The sequence below is a fragment of the Carlito syrichta genome, unplaced genomic scaffold (assembly GCF_000164805.1).
Source record: "Carlito syrichta isolate Samal-C Ts95f unplaced genomic scaffold, Tarsius_syrichta-2.0.1 Scaffold309195, whole genome shotgun sequence".
Taxonomy (NCBI): Eukaryota; Metazoa; Chordata; class Mammalia; order Primates; family Tarsiidae; genus Carlito; species Carlito syrichta.
This window is the reverse complement of record NW_007253291.1, coordinates 512618-518385: the sequence shown is the minus strand read 5'-3', so window position 1 is coordinate 518385 and position 5768 is coordinate 512618. Positions and strand designations below refer to the sequence as shown.

At 37.0% G+C, this 5768-nt stretch overlaps 1 protein-coding gene across 1 annotated transcript in view; it reads left to right on the top strand.

The window, feature by feature from the left end:
• RIMS4 (regulating synaptic membrane exocytosis 4) overlaps positions 1–5768 on the top strand; it is a 145516-nt gene that overhangs the window by 5266 nt on the left and 134482 nt on the right. The window lies entirely within an intron of this gene.

The following is a 5768-nucleotide window of genomic DNA, read 5'->3' as shown; positions in this document are numbered from 1 at the left end:
CAGGTATCTTTTTTAATAGAGTGACCTGAGTTCTTCCAGGTATATTCCCAGTAGGGGAATTTCGGGGTCATATGGAAGTCAATTTTTAGAATTTTTAGGAATTGCCACACTGATTGCCACAGAGGCAGAACTAGTTTGCACTCCCACCAACAGTGTAGAAGTGTTCCCTTTTCGCCACATTCTCTCCAGCATCTGTTATTTTTTGAGTTATTGATGTTGACCATTCTGATTGGAGTTATGTGGAATCTCAGTGTAGTTTTTTGTTGTTGTTTTTTTTTGAGTTGGAGTCTCACTCTGTCGCCCAGACTGGAGTGCAACGGCACGCTCCCAGCCACTGCAACCTCGACCTGCTGGGCTCCGGTGATCCTTCTGCCTCAGCCTTCCAAGCAACTGGAACTACAGGTGCGTACTACCACGCCCTGCTAATTTTTTGATTTATTGTAGATATGAGGTCTCACCAAGTTGCCCAGGTGGGTCTCGAACCCGCGGGCTCAGGCAATCCACTCACCTTAGCTTCCCAAAGCGCAGGACTCAGTGTAGTTTTAATTTGCATCTCCTTGATGACTAGTGAGGCTGAACATTTTTTCATGTATCTGTTGACTGCACAAATGTCTTCTTTTGAGAACTGTCTATTCATATCTTTTGCCCACTTTGTAATGGGGCTATTTGTTTTTTTCTTTTCAGCACATTTGAGTTCCTTGTAGATCCTTTCACACAGATCTTATAACATATTGTGTTAGAGCTCACCTATTATTTGTACTAATGTCAATGGTATTGTGTTTTAAATTTAAAACTCCACATGCTCATTGCTGGTATATAGGAAGGCAGTTGACTTTGTTGTTAACCCTGTATCCTGTAGTCTTGCCATTATTGCTCATTAGTTCCAGGAGTTTTTTGCCAGTTTTTTGGGATTTTTTTCATGTACATAATCATGTCTTCTGTGAACAAAGGTAGTTTTATTTTTTCCTTCTCAATTTGTATACCTTTTATTTTATTTTCTTATCTTATTACATTAGGACTTCCAGTACAGTGTTAAATAGGAGTGGTGAGAGGGGACTTTCTTGCCTTGTTCCAGATTTTAGCAGGAAAGTAGTTTCTCACACTTAAGAATGATGTTGGTTGCAGGGTTTTTGTAGATATTCTTTATCACGTTTAGGAAGTTCTCCTTCTATTCCTAGTTTGCTAAGGGTTTTTATAATGAATGAATGTTAGATATTGTTAAATGCTTCTTCTGCATCTGTTGATATAACCACATGATTTTTTTTCTTTAGTCTGTAGTTGTGATAAATTACACTTGCTGATTTGAAAATATTAAACCAGCCTTGTATGCCTGGAATAAATTTCACTTAGTCATGGTATATTGTTTATTTTATACATTGTTGGATTTGATTTGCCAGTAATTTGTTGAGGATTTTTGCATCTGTGTTCATGTGAGAAAGTGGTCTGTAGTTTTTCTTTCTTTTGATGTCTTTGTCATCAAAGGGTAATGCTGGCCTCATAGAATGGGTTAGAAAGTGTTCATGCTGTTTTTTATCTTCTGGGAGAAATTGCAGAGAATTTGGTATCATTTATTCTTTAAATGTTCATTAGAAGTCAACAGTGAAATGATTTCGGTCTGGCATTTTCCTTTGTAAAAGTTATTAATTACTGATTCACTTTGTGTAATAGTTATGGCCTATTCATATTATGTTTTCCGTCTTTTGTGAGTTTTGGTAGTTTGTGTCTTTCAAGGAATAGATCCATTTTATCTGTGGTATTAAATTTGTGGTCACAGAGTTGTTTATAATTTTAAAAAAATTTTTTAATGCCCATGAGATCAGTATGGTCTTCTATTTCTGATGTTAATTTATGTCTTTTCTCTTTTTTTTGTTTGTTAGCCTGGCTAGAGAGTTATCAGCTTAATAGGACTTTCAAAGAACAAGTTTGTGGTTTCATCATTTTTCTTTTCTTTTTTTTTTGCTTTCAACTTCATTGATTTCTGTTTGAATTTTTATTCCTTTTCTTCTGCTTGCTTTAGGTTTATATTGCTCCTTTGAGTTTCCTAAGGTGAAAGTTTAGGTTAATGATGTTAGTTCTTTCTTCTTTTCTAATACATGCATTCAGTGCTATAAGTTTCCCTCTAAGAACTGCTCTTTCTACATTCTCTGAATTTTCATTTTCATTTAGTTCAAAGTATTTTAAAATTTCTTTTGAAATTTCTTCTGTGACTCATATGTTTTTTACAAGTGTTTTAATTTCCAAAATTGGGGATTTTCCAGCTATCTGTTATTTCAAATTTAATTCTATTGTGTTATACTTCCTATGATTTCTAGTCTTTTAAATTTGTTAAGGTATGTTTTATAGCTGAGAATGTAGTCTGTCTTGATTAATGTTTCATACAAGCTTGAGAGGAATTCTCTCTTCTGTTGCTTGGGGCTAAAGTATTCTATGAATGTTCATAGTTTATGGATACACTATCCATTTATATTCTTACTGATTTGTTCTGCCTATTGGATATGCCAATTAGTGTTAGAGGTGTTGAAGTCTTCAACTGTGATAGTGGATTTGCCTAGTTCTCCTTGCAGTTCTATAAGTTTTTGCCTCACATATTTTGATGGTTTGTTCTTGTGAGGCACATATACGTTAAGAATTGTTGTATCTTCTTGGAGAACTCACTTCTTTATCATTATGTAATGTCCATCTTTATCCCTGACACTTTCCTTATTCTGAAGTCTGCTTTTACTAGAAGTAATATAACTACGCTAGCTTTCTTTAGATGTGTTACACGATATATACTTCTTTATCTCTTTTAATCTATTTGTGTCTTTATATTTGTAATAGGTTTCTTGCATCTTGTTGGTTCTTTAAAATTCTTTCTGACAACCTGTTTTTTCATTGATGTAGTTAAACAATTCACATTTAAAGTGATTGTTGATACAGTTGGATTAATATCCATCATATTTGTAACTGTTCTCTTTCCTTACTTTATGTTTCCCTTGTGTTGCCATCTTATTTTAATTGAGCATTTATATGATTTCATTTTCTCTCTTCTAGTATATCAAGTGTGCTTCTTTTTTGAATTATTTTAGTGATTACCCCAAAGTTTGCAATATACATTCACAAGTTATATCCACTTTCAAATAACACTAAGCAGCTTTATAGGTAGTACTGGTACCTTATACCAGAGTATTCCCAATTCATCATTCCTACCCTTGTAACATTGCTATCATTCATTTCACTGATCTGTAAGCTATAATCACACAATACATTGTTGTATTATTTTGAACAATTATCTATTAGATTAATTAAAAATAAGAAAAGAAAAAGTTTTTATTTTACCTTCGTTTATTCCTCTCTAACTCTTTTCTTTATGTAGACCTGAGTTTCTGACCGATATTATTTTTCTTCTTTCTTTTTTTTTTTTTTGAGTCAGAGTCTCACTCTGTCTCTCAGACTGGAGTGCCGTGGCCACTCCCAACCACTGCAGCCTCAACCTGCTGGGCTCCAGCAATCCTTCCGCCTCAGCCTTCCGAGTAGCCGGAATTACAGGCACACGCTACCATGCCCGGCTGATTTTTTAATTTATTGTGGAGATGAGGTTTTGCCAAGTTGCCCAGGCAGGTCTTGAACCCTCAGGCTCAGGCAATTCACTCGCCTTGGCCTCCCAAAGCGCGGGATTACAGGCTGAGCCACCAAGCCCAGCCCATTTTTCTTCTTTCTAGAACTTTAAACATTTCTTGCAAGACATTTCTTGTTTGTCTGAGAAAGTCTTTATTTCTTTTTTACTTTTGAAGGATAATTTCATTGGATATAAAATTCTAGGTTGGTTTTGGGCTTTTTGTCTTTCAACACTTTAAATATTTTACTTCAATCTCTTCTTGCTTACATGTTTTTTTAAAAGAAGTTCAGTATAATTTTTATCCTCATTTCTTTCTTTTTTTTTTTTTGAGTTGGAGTCTCACACTGTCACCCAGGCTGGAGTGCAGTGGCTCACTTACAGCCACCAACAGCCTCGACCTGATGGGCTTAGGTGATCCTTCTGCTTCAGCCTTCCAAGTAGCTGAAACTACAGGCACACGCTACCATGCTTAGCTTAGTTTTTTATTTATTGTAGAGATGAAGTCTTACCAAATTGTCCAGGCTGGTCTCGAACCCTCTGACTTCTTTCAAGATTTTCTCTTTGTCTTTGTCTTTCTACGGTTTGACCATGATATTCCTAGATGTAGTTTTTTTGTATTTATCTTGCATGGGGGGGGATCTCTGAGCTTCCTGAATCTGTAGTTGGTGTCTGCATTCTTGCATGCTGTCCAGTTTTTCCATTAGAGCCCTTAGCACAGTAATCTCAGTAATTTCAAATCCCTGGTTCGGTAATTCCAACATCTTTGCCGTATCTGTGTCTGGTTCTGCTACTTGCTTTGTCTCTTTAGACTGTGGTTTTTCTTGCTGTTAGCATGTCTTATAATTTTTGATGATTGTCAGACATGATGTATCAGTTAATAATAACTGAGGTAAATAAGCCTTTAGTGGTTTTTATGCTTATCCGACTAGATGTTAGGCTGTGTTTACTAAGTTTGCTGTAGCTATAAGTGTCAGAAGCTTCAAATTCCTCTTATGTTCTTGTTTTTGTCTCCCCTGTTGTCTTTGGGTTTCTGTGGAACTCCTTCTGAATTAAAGTCTATTTCTTGCTACTCTCTCAGTTTTAATTCACTGTTTTCATACTTGGAACAATGTTGATATGAAGGTGAGATATTGGTGAGGGGAAATCTTAATCTTAAGATTACCCCTCCCTTTTTTGTCTTTTTTTTTTTGAGTTGGAGTCTCACTCGGTTGCCCAGACTGGAGTGCAGTGGTCGCTCCCAGCCACCGCAGCCTCGACCTGCTGGGCTCTGGCAATCCTTCTGCCTCAGTCTTCCGAGTAGCCAGAATTACAGGCATGCGCCACCACGCCCGGCTGATTTTTTTATTTATTGTAGAGAAGAGGTCTTGCTGCCGAGGTGGGTCTCGAACCCATGGGCTCAGACAATCCACTCACCTCAGCCTCCCAAAGGTGCGGGATTACAGGCTGAGCCACCGAGCCCGGCTCTTTTTTGTCTTTTAATGGTCCAGAGTTCCTGGGCTGTACCCTTCAAAATAATTTCTTAGCCATTTAAAAACCCTCAAGCTAGTTTATATTCATCCTCCAGCAATTTGTTAATTACTATTTAAATGTTCCTACCAGTTACTATCTCCAGTGGCTTCTGCCCCTGGTAAACTGTGATTCTGTGTATTCTCCTGTCTCTCTGATTTTGAAGGCAACAGTTTGCCATGTGTCCTCAATTCTCTAAGGAATCTAAAAAGAGTTGTTGATTTTCAGGTTTTTTTTCAGCTTTTTTCTTGTTGTGAGGATGTAGTTATGACTTTTAAGCTCTTTACACATTGGACAGGAAACCAGAAGTCACTTCACCATGAATTTTTCACTAGTCTAAAGCAGAATAAAAAAAATAAGGGCAACATTTGGTATAAGGCTAAATATTAGGGTTTATAACTGTTAGTAGATGCCCAACTCATTGTAAGACTGGAAGTTCCTTGAGAGCAGGAATGACTTCACTGTGATTGGTACAGAGGATGCTATAAATGCCTGCCAAATGAAGTCAAGGAAAAATTCTGCCCCCTTGAAAAATTCCTGGCTGTAATGATCAACCCCTGAGATTGTAACACTGTTCCCCCGTCTTATAAGATGATCTGGTACAATTATGGGAATTGGGGGATGGTAGGAATTGCGCCCAACCCAAGGAAGGTTTCAGCCAAAG